Source organism: Saccostrea cucullata, unplaced genomic scaffold (genome assembly GCF_032062105.1).
Source record: "Saccostrea cucullata isolate Sc308-1 unplaced genomic scaffold, CSIRO_AGI_Scuc_v1 ctg355, whole genome shotgun sequence".
NCBI lineage: Eukaryota > Metazoa > Mollusca > Bivalvia > Ostreida > Ostreidae > Saccostrea > Saccostrea cuccullata.
Genome location: NW_026939235.1, coordinates 772,689 through 786,631, shown reverse-complemented (window position 1 = coordinate 786,631; position 13,943 = coordinate 772,689).

The following is a 13,943-nucleotide window of genomic DNA, read 5'->3' as shown; positions in this document are numbered from 1 at the left end:
CTCATTCAGTTCTTGTTCTCTAAAATTCATTTTCCTTTGTAGATTTTCAAACATGCCATCATATTTCTCTCTATTCACCATCAAACTTTTCTTCAACATTGAAACTTCCTCTTTACTATTCTCCAGTCGGATAGTTTTCCATTGTAACAATTGATCTTTTGTCTCTTATTTCTTTCTCTCTTTCCATTATCACATTTTCTTTTTCTCTATCGGACGTTCTTTCTCTCTTAGTTCTCTTTGTCAATGTTCCTTTTGTTAGTGTAAGTTTTCTTGTAATTGGAGTGTTTGTTCCTGTTCTGTTGATTCAGTATAAATTTGTGTTCTGTCTTGAAATTTTTGACATTTTCCAGAGATTTGAGTTGAAAAATTACTACTTAAAGTTGATTAGATAAGTATTTCACCCTGATCAAAAAGTGGGTCCTACAATGTAGATGTTACCGGGGATGTTAGGGATTACCGTAAGGTGGAATGCCACACCAACTTTTTTATTTTATAGATCTTTGAGTCATCATTTTTAAACAATGGTTACAGCATTGAAAATCCAATATTAGCTCTCAATTATTTTATATGAATTTTTTTGGTATTTTTTCAAAGAAAATTAAAAAAAATATATATTTATATCCAATAAGTGGTTTTGGAGTTAAAAGTTTGCTGTGAATGAATGTATCATATGAATATCTAATAAAAAAAATGTATAGAAAGGCTGGCTAGCCTTTTTAATCTTCTTTTTTTAAAAATATTTATAAAAATAAAACATTATTTCTTAATATAGTTAGACCTATGGTTAAACACCATAAAACTATAACTGAGGACAGCATGTTGGTCAATCATATTTTAATATATGATAATTATAAGAAATTGAATTTTTAAAATATTTTACGGCTTTTCTTTACATATTCTATTAGGTTTTCATGTGATGCATTCATTTACAGCAACATTTTTACAACAAAGCATCTAATTTGGGTGCAATTTTTTTTTTCTTTGAAAAAATACAAAAACATTCATATAAAATAATTGAGAGCTAATATCGGCCTTTCAATGTTGAAACCATTGTTTAAAAAGGTTGACTTAGAAATCTATAAAATAAAAAGTTGGTGTGGCCTTCCTATTTAAGATCTTCCAATGTAAGGGTCCTTTATTTAACCTTCCATCTACAATTGCCTGAGCTCTTACTTTACCTATTATAGTAAATAAATAATCCAGCAAATATATTAGTTACCAGATCTCACAAGAGTAAATGCGTCTGTATACTGCAAGGTCTGGAAGGTAACTACTGAAAGCCATTTACATGCTATTTATATAGATTAAAAGGATCCCGCATGATTTTTGGGGGTATATTTCTTTGAGTCGTCCTCTAAATTCTGTACTCCATTTGTTTTCTATAAGCCTGAAGCCTTTATTTCAAATAATATACAGGACAGTGTACATGCACATTGATTTTTTTCATGCCAAGTTAAGATCAACAAGTTTGATCTGAATTTTGATTAATTTAAAGGAACATGTAAATTGAGACAACAGAAATTATATAAATGAATAATGTACGTTCGACACATTCTTGAAATTTATTTCAAATTTTATCAACTGACTTACTATACTGGTATAAAAAACCTAAAGAAAATAAAAACGTAAATATTGATTTAACATTCTTCACGGAAAATTAAAATATAAAATTTATTAGTTGCTTTAAAAAAGGAAATAAGAAAATAAAATATATAACCCGGAGAATTGAAATAGATGAATATAAGATAGTATTTTACAAACGTAATAGATTTATACTGTTTCTTCACACGCTTTGCTTGTGTATACACTGTTTAGATTTATATCAAATAACATCACACATTCAATCTTTTATCCCAATCGACAGATCAATATGTCAATTTGATTGGTTGACGCGCTGATTGGTTAATTGCTAAAAGAGGGCGGAGCCCTCTCACGGGCCCGAAGGGCCTGTAAGAGCGAAGCTTTCCCTATATGTATATGAAAAATATCTATTGAAAACTATATGTCAATTTCAATACCCATGGAACTGAGATTGTTGTCGCCAATATGGCGTCTTGTAAAATGGCGTCTACTTGAGCCACGCGAAAATTCTCGTTGTTGATGAGACTTTCATCAAAGTGAAAAACATTTAATCCAAGGATGATGTGAAGCAATTGCTTTTTACTTATCATCAAATCCATCAGTAATTAGATCCTTTCTACTTTCGATTGAGACGTTTAGATTTATTTATAGTTCGCGCTAACAAGTATAACGACATTTGATTGGTCAGAATTTCCCTTCAGGCGGCGCTGTCGTCTGCAATATTGAGGAGCGGATCTATCTGTTGCCGCTTTCAACAGATTGTAGACGGAAAATGATCCTTATTTATTTGTTGATAAAATTTACTAATAACGCATGTTTTCAGGATTATTCTCAATACATACCAAGCTAGAAATATAGGATTTTTTTGAACAATTAAAAACGTTTTAAAAGTGATAAAATAAAATATCCTGTGAAAAGACTAACTAAGGACTTAAAACGGTTGTGTGGATTTTGTTCTTTTTTTAAAATAGGTATCGAGATTGTGTATGAATATCTACTTATACATAAATACATATGCATGTACATTTAGCGGCCAGATGGGAGCCTGAGTCTCATTTTTTGTTGTGATTTTTAAATCTCTAATATTTATATTATATTATTTTTAATTTATGAAGTTTTTCAAATCACAAAATTACAGATTCTTAACGATCACTATCAAAAGAAAAATTCTATATGTTGTATGTTTTCAAAAAGTATAGAATATATTTTTTGTAGGCAATATAAAATCTAAAATCAGGAAAACCAAATTAAGTTAAACAATGTATGATGTACAGTCTGGAGAGGTATAGCTTTTCAGTCTACATGTATCATTAAATGCAGGTAAATATGTAAGTCCGATGGTCTCGCCAAACCCCGATGGTCTGCGCCAAAGCCCGATGGTTCGTTGTCTTTCCGGACGCCAATGTCCGATGGTCACGCCAAAGTCCGATGGCTCGTTTCCTAGGAGACACGCGACGCTAAAGTGCGATGGTCTGCCACGCCAAAGTCCGATGGTGGGGAGGAACAATTAACGTTTATGACGTCACAATAGTCCGACATTATGACGTTATTCTGCATTCAAAATTTATTGATTCAGTATTCGTCTTACATACGTATTTTACGGATATTGCTTTTTGTTTTCACCCACCAGAGGTATTAGAGTTAGTCCTCGTACACTACTGGAGTGATAATGGTAAGTTCTCGAACAGTAAGGTGCTTCTTCGAACCCGACCGAGAGGTTTTAGGGTTAGTCCTCGCACACTATTGGGCTGATTTAGATTAGTCCTCCACTCACCTATGATAGTTAGGTTAGAGTTGACACTCATTGTTCGACTGATAAATCCAAAAGACGAGGGTAAGTCTTTGTATTTATGATATTTTGTATTTATTTATTGGCATACCGTGGCATCGAATTCTTACGCAGTATTACTATGACGTCATAGACCTTAATTGTTTTCTGTGCCATCGGACTTTGGCGTGTCAAACCATCGGGGTTTGGCGCAGACCATCGGACTTTGGCGTGACCATCGGACTTTGGAGTCCCATCACAGTTATATGGCTGCAATGTTCCAGTGCATTGTTAAATGTTTATGTACATGTACCTATATACCTATACGTACACTACAGCATTCAAATTCAGTACACATCAAGCATATCAATATATTTTTCTATCCTAATAAATGTGCTTAACCATTAAAAACATGAAGCAAATATTCAGAGTTTTTATTGACATCCATAAAATTAATGATTCAATATTCTATCCATAACTTCTCAGAAGTGTATCCTATTATTCACAAGTTTTGGTTTTGAAATTTTATAATTAACAAAGTCTCAACAACAAAGATACCAGAAGTAACTTTTAATTTCGAGCCCCCCCCCCCCCCCCAGATAATAAAAAAAAAGAAAAACTGTTTTCAATACGATTGTGTTAGATTTAGAAAATTCTACAGACTATAATTTAAACCAGATTTGCATATTTTAACAACAACTTCAGATTCATCCAGGAAGTAGATCGATCATCTGTCTGTAGTTTGGGTTCCAAGTTCATCTTCTGATCTGTCTTGAGTTCTTACTTTAGACATGTTAGATGTCATAATAACCATGTAAAATTTTAATGCAAATAACAGTTGCAAAATGACTTGATCAGGTTCTTGTTCAATGTACAGTTGCTAAATAAGCATAAGTAGTGGAAGACAAAGACATGATCCTCACTAAAGTTTTTAAGTTGATTATTGTTGGATATATTGGAGAATGAGTTTACTGTTACATAATTTGAAAGTTTGAAGTGTTGTTGGGCCGAGGTGTTTCACATTTCTAATTCTTGGGCCTCAGTTAGTTGAATCAATTACTGGTCCAATGCATGCCGCTCTCTTTTGCCACTACATTCTTCAACTTTTAGTGCTCTGGCTTATAGACAACCTTTAATCTCATGATGAAATAGCTAATAGCTCTCAGATTTATTAAACCCTTAAATTTCATTATTGGAATGAAAAGGAATTAGGTAGAGAAAGGCTATTTTCCCCAAAAGAACTGAGTTCTTTGTTATGATTTTCTGACACTGATGTACAATTTCAGAATTTAACTGATTTATCATTCAACAATAAACTCTCTTTTTCTCTTCACGGCTCCGCACTCACTAACGGTTACACCGTCTAACATATTACTGATTGACACACGGAACGAGTGTTCGCTCTCTGACTCCGATACTGAATTTGGGCTCTCTGGGTCCGCTTTGGGTTCGCTCGGGGTCAGCTTTAGCGGACCCCTAGCGAATTATGCAGGCCAAGAGAGCGAACCCGGGGGCAGCTCCGGGTTAGTTTTCTGTTAGGTTGTGTTTGTTCGGTACTGTACATGTTGCAAAAGGTGCCGTCATAATAGGGTAGCTGAATGTAAGAGGTGATGGAACATAGGGTATTGAGAAAATGTTGCCGTTTTTATACCGTAACAAAAGTCAGCATAATAAAAACATAGTGTTGTACTTTGCATCCACTATGCCTCAACAGTGACACGTGGTGTACTAGCCGAAGGCATGCAAAGTACAACACTATTATATGAATATTCTTTACTTTTGCCAGTGGTATGACAGACTATTTCACTAATATCAAGGCAATCCAGGTATCCGGACGATTCATATATTAGGACAAATTGACTGGGAACCGAAGTGTGCGGATAAATGAGGCTACATTGTATCTATTTTACTCACTGATACATTTCTTCCTCCCATTTGTACCCGAAACAACATGTAATTCCATTTGGTCTGTAATATTAACAAATTGTGCATTTGTTATCTTAATATAAATTATTACACGTACTTACATTATATATAAATATACAAAAAGCATTTACCCATCACATATGGCGTTATCATGAAGTATTTCGGAATATATCGAATTGAAAAATAATAATAATATCGTCAGCATTATCAACAAAAAGTCTTCTCACATCAAAATAAATTATCCAATTGAATATTTTACAACTGTATATTTTGTTTATAAACGTGCTTTTGAATATTTGGAACAATTCCGTCCGGTATTGAATTAACAAAATATTTTTGATCATATATGCAAACAGAATTTCTAGGTGAAAGATCAATACCAAATAAAACCTCTTGGTTGCAAATCGTTGTTCGTTGCATATTTTCATTCTTCCTCTTCCAATCATACTTCACCCACAGAGTGCCTTGGGGTTAAGGTTGTGCTATCACATTGAACCATGTTTCTTGGTTTAAGTTGAAGGTCGACGCAGAATTATATGAACAGTTCTTGTTTGTACAAATAGCATATTTAATCTTCCCTTTATCCAATGTGAGTCACACCTTAATCACAGAGTGCCACTGGTCAAGATGCTCAGTGACTTAGAGGTCAAGGTTTAAGGTAAAAATGGCCTCTCTGTTTAAAATCGCTGTTCTGTGCATATTTTTTCCCCTAGAAATGATTCCAATCTGTTGTGAAAGTAGGTAAGAATTTAAAAGATAAGTGTCTTCAGATAAGGACAAGTTTCTTTTTTAGAATCATCAAAATTTATACATGTCAATGCGTTCGTTTTTCGTGGCAACAACCTCTGAATACGCCCTTGTTGAAAATTTGTGAAAAAAAAAAATAAGAACAAAACTTACAAATTATGATCAGAATTTATTTATTTTCATGCATAAAATAGGGTTACGGATCAACATCATCTTGGATAACTTTCGTAGTCGTATCAGGACAGACACTGGATCCACGACTTCGAACGGACTTATCTTGGACTTCCTTTAGAATTTTGCGGTATATATTTCTTTTTTTTCTCAAATGGTATATTTAATGTTTTGTAATGAAATATGTAGAAAGAATCGATTATGGAAAAGTTAAACTTTATTACAGTAAATGTAAGAGGTTTAAATACTGATTAAAAGAGAATGAAATTATACTCATGGCTGTTTGAAAAAAAAGATAGATATTATACTTTTGCAAGAAACGCATTTTGTTGAAAAATATGAACATAAGTATAATCTCGGTTGGAAAGGAAAAGCATATCATTGTTTTAGCGATTCTGTATTTAGTAAAGGTGTAACTATTTTATTTCGGGAAAATCTAAATATTGATGTTATCAATGTTAAAAAGACCATTGACGGAAGAAAAATTCTACTAAATGTTGAGATAAATGGTAAAACATTTTCGATCATAAACATCTATTCTCCAAAAAACTAAATAAAAGGTATAATTGTATCGCAGTCAGAGTAATACCGCCTATAGGAAATAAGCATTAAAATATACCAAGAAAATCCATAAAAAGTTTATATATGTTTTAGCATGATTTTAACTTTAACTTGGAATTGTACTTATGCATATATATGTATGGGGTCTCAACTGAGTTAGGTTCTCACATGATACGGATAAAATCATACAAAAAATATCGTAAAAGTTTAACGGTATATGGATAATTTTTCACTATGAAATTGATTGTGTTTTCTATCAAACAAATTCATTAATCAGAAAAGTGCTGGGAGCAGCTTCCTCATGCCCGGGAATTATATAAAAATTAGTCGATTATTAATTTGATAAACTTCGCGAATCTACTTTACACGTATTTAAATAATCAACTTGCAAGTTAATTATGTTGCCATGCTAGTTACAGATCTTATAAGAAAATATAAGTTAAATATTGGTAAATTTACTTTCTAAAGCCTTTATTTGACATTCTACATGGAAGTTGCAACATGTTGATGTAGACATGCGACTTATTTATGTTAGCATGCAAAATAATTATGTTAACATGCAAGATATTATGTTGATATGCAGAATATTTTCTTGTATATTGAAATAAATATCATGCATTCAAAAATATAACCAACATGCTAACATAAATAAGTCGCATGTTGACAAAAACAAGTACAATGTGAACATAGATAATTTGCATGTCTACATAATGTTCTTGCATATTGACTTAAACATGATTTATTTGTATGTTCACATGAGTTTTATCGACATTGAAGGCCAAAACTTCATCTTCTTTAACATAGTAGAATAAATAGAATTTATCCACTAAATTATCAAAATAGACATTACTTTCAAATGTTTCTATTGCTTTTTTATATTTAACTCCGCAAAAAATTACATTTTTGGAGTGCAGATACATGTACGTCAAATACTCTTCTTTTGTTGTCACAATTCTCATGTGACTATTTAGGATGAAAGAAGACTGTGTTTGATCAATCAAATCATTTGTTTAAAAGTGTTAAAGGAAAACTTTTAAATATTGACGATAAAATGCAGAATGATCAAATTAATTTCCCCATTGTGCACAAAACCCCGATTTTTAATTTAGATTTTTTTTTACTAAGCTAAGAGTGTAGATTCTCGATATAAACATGACAGAAAAATCTCAATACTTTTGATAACAGGGACAGCCTTCCTTAAGTTAGGGAAGTGGACGAAGTTGAAGGCATCACGTTTAACACGGAGCTTTGTTGTTAGATTGTTAGGTTTTTTTTTTGGTAAAATATCCAAATATAAAATAGATGTGTCAGACTCTCTTGTATCTTTTATTTCAAGCTCACCGGAATTTATCAATTCGGCAAATGCATGAAAAGAACTACTGTTAATTGATAATCCGTCGACAATAAATTGAAATGTTTAGTTGTAGGTCACAAGAAGAGTTTTTTTTTCTCATGTTTAAGTTAAAGAATATATCTGTTTCATGTGAATACAAAAATAGGTCTGTCAACAATGGGGCATAATTGCACTCTGTTGAAAATCAATCAGATTGTTGGAAGACCTGTTCTCAAAAAACTACGAAGACATTATCAATCAGACACTCAAGCATCTTTATGATATCAACTTCTTGTGTGTACATGTACAGTGTGCCATGGAAATCCTTCTTTAAGAAAAAGAAATTGCAATTGATCAATGACAAGGAAAAATATTCATGAGTTTTATTTTTATTGAAAAAGCTGCTATCTATGTTGTTTAAAAATCCTGGACTTTAAATTTCGTTTTTTGACGAAAAGCCTGGATGTGACTCACTGATAAACGGAAACAATTAGTTCACTGGGATTTCATTGACTTGCATAATGTACGACTGAACTCCTGTGTTAGACTCCTCGAAATAGTAGCAGCAAACTTTAACGGTGTTCCGTCTTTTGCAGTATCCAAGGAATTCATGTGGAAGCTGTCTCTTGATTTTATGTTCTCTTTTATGAATTGCCGCTTTAGTGATATTACAACATCGGATAGAGAATATGTGACCAATTTATCGCCCACAAACAGGAACTCAATAGTTTTATGAGACATGCAAATCCCTCATCAAGTTAAAAGCACGAGTAAGAAAGTAAAAAAAAAACATATTAAAGCGCATGCATGACGTTATCAGCCGTCTTCGTATATCCCATTACAATTCAGTAAAATTTAGACGAAGAAACGGTAGTAGGTAAATCTTATTGACCTTTTATTCAACCATGGATTTTGCCTGGAGAAAGGCATTCACTCTTCGTATAATTAAAAATGTTTACAATTATTTAAGTGAAAATACTACGACAAAACTTTTAATTGTCTGTATTGAATTAAAGAAAAATAATATTTTTTTTGTATAATTTTCATGAGAAGCATTGCATCTTTGTGCATTTAGAGAAATATATGACGCAGCTTTTCTGCAAATTGTAAGTCCGAATTATATTATATACTTTTCCATAACTATAGAATAACAACTGTAAATATATGTTTAAAATGAAATCTGACAATCACTAGGTTTCTTATACATACGTGTATGCCAGTTGGTATATCGTGTGCGTGCTTTTCTTGGCAAGAGTAATCATATCAAATCTTATAATTAAATTTTTAAAAATTGCAAAACAGTTAGAAATAATGCTTGTAAGATTTGAAATGATCGTGTTTGTAGAAAAGGGCTGAAAATAAAATATCGTACCCGATATGTTGACATATCCAATTTTAGGAGAACATGATTTTTTATCACATTTGCACTCACTCCTGCACAGTTTTTACATAGCTGGGATAATGGCAGACATCGGAGCACCCATGTCCATGGTACCCTGGGTTACACTCTGTAAAAATCAAAATATCAAATTCCATGGACAAGTAATGTGATATCGTAACATAAGCAAACAATTTATGTACTTCCTGACTAAACACCTGAAATCAAATTTTAAAAGCGTTTGTTTCTTGAGACTGAAAGTGATCAGAAACGTGCTTAATATATATAATTTTTCTGTATGATTTACAAAAAAAAGTTCTAACCAATACATTTTTGAGAAAGTTTATTCCATTTATATCCAGCACAACATGTCCACCCGTCTACCCTGAAATATAAAACAATAATGTGCTATATGAAATCATAACCCCATTGCACAAATCTTCATATGTACATAATATTGCTAACGATTTATGCACACTTTAGTGTCTAGTGTCTACAATATCATATGCAACATTGCGTTTTTTAATAGTGCTAGTCATAGATATTATCGATCGTTAGAAATCATCATTAATAGTACAGAATTTAAATTTAATATTTTTATCACCTACACCTGAATTAACCGAAGTAATTTATCATATTATCAAATATTCTAACACTTACTGATATTACAAAGAAATATTTACCCATCACATATACTGTCTGGGAAAATATTCTCGGCTTGTATGAAAATGCAAATGAACCGTAAGATGCACCCCATTATCATCTTGTAATCATCATTTAAATTCCAAAAAAAAAAAAACCTTTCAATATGATTTGTATCACTGTGTTGATATAGCTGTTGAATTGCTTCCAAACATTTTTAACAATTTCTGTCCGCATTGCAATTGAAAATATATCATTTTTAAAAATAATTTCCGTAAACTGATGAATATGAACCAAATAAATGGGTAGAAAAAACTTTTTAAGTATATATCAATAATATACATATAATACATGTCATAAAGATGATAGATTGGTTGTAATGTTTCACGTACCGTTTGTTTAATAATGAAGAAATCATGCGAATCACTGTTTTAAAATGATATATTGTGTGACATGTTTGCACTACAAAGTTTGATATTTCGGATATTAAAACCCTAAACAGACAATAAAATATTTTTTTCAGCATCAGATTTTTTATGTCTTTAGCGCTAAATGGTTTGAAGTATCTAAATATTTAAAATATTGAAAGTGAAATTCGGGGTCAGTAATGTAATATTGAGATATTGGTCAAAATGTGCAATTTCCAAACCAGGCACGTAGCAACGGGGGGAAGGGTGGGCAACTTTTGCCAGATATTACGAAGTCTATATGAAATGTTCATGGAAAGGCTGGGTGCCCACCCCAACACTTTGTGATATAAAGAAAATGTATATTGTAGATAAAAAAATAGTATTGAAGGAATGTGTCCCCCCCCCCCCCCCGCAACGAAATCGATGCTACGTGGCTGCATACAAAATAAACCGTGTAAACTTTATTTTGACATATTTGATATGTCTTTATTTCTTGGCCAAGTGTGTTTAGTGTGTAAAATATGTCCTAAATATATAAATGTAAGCCTATAATCAATATTTCTAGCATATAATACGGGAAAATATTGTCGATGTTAAAACATGTTGGACTCAAGTTCCAAGATTATAAAATAAATAAATGCGTACATTTAAAGAATATCTTCTAAATACTATCTTTTCACCAAAGGAAATAGTCCTTCATAAATGCTGCGGCTTTATGCCATTATGAGCAGCCTTTTAATTCTTGAATAATTTGCACTGTTGATTGTGAATATCTTGTAAAAAAAAATGACTTGTATAACATAGTTTTGAAGTTAAAGTTTCTGACTGAACTTTTCTAAAAGCTGACGAGTGACATACCTTAAAGGAAACACACTGTAACGTTTACTTCCTGTTTACTACGAATTTTATTTATAAAACTAGCTCAAGGTGGGGATTACATTTATTCATCTCGCCAACAAAAGAGAAACATTTCTGAACAGATTGTGTTTTTTAAAACACAGTAAAGAAAGGTAAGTCTTTCATATCCTGATTATTGCCCATGATGTTAAAAAATATATGGGCGTGCTTGATTGGTAGCTTGAATTTTCGGAATTGGCGGAGTTACAATCAAGTTCGCCGGAGTTCAATCCCGGCGCAGTTCTATTTATCCCTTTGTTGAGAGGTGGTGTGAAAGGAATTAAAGATGGCCACTACTGTGTTCATTTGCCTAGAGTGCCGATTTAAATATGTATGAAGTTTTCCCTGTATTTGGACCCTCATACAGTCCTAAAGACCTATTTGCAAATAAAAATTTAATATTGTTCTCATAATAATATTCAAATCATGTTAACTGTTAAGTTCACCTACGAGCTGCACACAGCAAACATAATGATATTTTGTTCTTCACAGCATTCATTTGCACTTTCAATCATCCTCCATTGCGTATTACATATCATTTAATAGGAATACATTCTTTATTTGTCGAGCTGCAGCTATATTGTGAAAGTTCTAATTCCTATTCCAGTTTTACTTGATTGGTAGAATTTTTGGAACTCTCCGAATTGTAATCTTACTTTTACCATCAAGCATATCCTATGTTTAAGTTTTCACTGGTAAACGTTAATCTAGTCCGCATAGTTTTTCATTGACATTCTTCTAGGATATTTTGGCTACTTTAAAGTTAATTTACACATTGATGAATGTATTCAAAACTTCGTGTATCATTTTAATTCAAATATGTCCATTTTAAATTTAAATTTAAACATTGGATTATAAATATAGAAACCTAAATGTTACGTGTACAGAGGAATTTTACCCATAAATACATATATTAATATTTTATGTCCATAAATGTGTCTTAAAATTATAACTTAATTAGTTAAATGATGTAGATAATAAGGCCCGTACGTGTCGTGATCAGATGCCTAGCTTTGTTTTCAATAGTTTTTAACTATTTTGCTGACAATATTTTGTCATTGATAAAAACGATCATGGTTGGAAACTCTTGATTAATTTGATCGGGATTTCATTGGCTTGTCGTCTGCATAGAAATTTTAGCCTTGTCTAGTAGAAAAATTCCCTGTATCTTATTTCAACTATTTGGAGATGTTATATCTAATTATTCAAACCTACCTTGTTTTTTTCTAAAGGGCTTTAAACTGCAAAATCCATGTATTTTAAATTTTTAATAAGAAAAGCTTACGCATACGCTGCATTAGTTTCTTGTCTCAAAATCAACAATTGGATATAAAAACCCTTCATTCCTCTCGTTCCACCTGACTGCTTTTAACAGGTATCGCTGGTCTTTCACCTCATATCACGTTTCTTTTATTTGACGAACATATGCGTTGATTTTAACTTTGTGGCATTAAACAAATGCTTCACTCAATTGATATAATATTTTTTTATGACAAAATTTTAGTAGAATTGCGTGTAACATTAATATTATGCTGTGGGCATATGTTTTTTTTTTTTTTTTTAAGATTTACTTATCATGTTTATATAGTCATACAGCAATATAAAGACTGCGCAAAGCATTAAATTGAATTTAATTTATTTTATTTGCTCTGAGTTGAATTCAATATGTGGACTATTAACGAAAATGTTTATAATTTGAAACGTGTTTGGAATGAATCATATTATCATAAGTGTACGACATATTTCCAGAGTATCTTTCTCTCCTTATTTTAAAGTATATGTTGAGGAAATAAAGGCATGACATCGGCAAAGGAAAAAAGGATATTTTTTGGAATTTTAGTACAAGACTTATTTAGAACAAGACTTATGAATAACATTTCCAAATCTTGAAAACCATAAAAATTGTCAATAATTATATTAAAACTGTTTATTTTTTTTTATTTCTGTTAAGAGAGCTAAAAAATCAACTTTCGGTAACACAATGAAAATCATTCAACCGTTTAATAACTGATATGGTAAAGTTTAAGATGTCATTACTTTTTTGGTACATAGTTATATTAGGGTGTTGCTTTTCATTTGAGTATCAGTATATATCAAAGAAAATTCCTAGCAAGATTTCTTTAGAAAATGTTATGTTTTAGATCACCTGAGCTGAAAACTCAAGTGAGCTTTTATGATGTCCGTCGTCCATTCGTCCGTCAGTAGACTTTTCACACGTTAAACTTGTTCTCAAGAGCCACGGGGCCAATTAAAAGAAACTTGGTAGTAAGAATCCTTGGCTAAAGGGGAGTTTAATTTTCTAAAATGAAGGGACACGTCCCCTTACAAAGGGAGATATTAATAAAAAAAAAAACATTGGGTGAGTCATTAAAATTTCTTCTATTCAAGAACCAATTGGCAAGAAAAACTTAAACTTATCTGGAAACATCCTTGGGTAGGGTAGATTCTAAATTTTTTAAATCATGACACCCTAAGAAAAATTGAAACTTAAAGGGAAGCATTCTTGGTTGTGATTGTTTCTTAATTGTT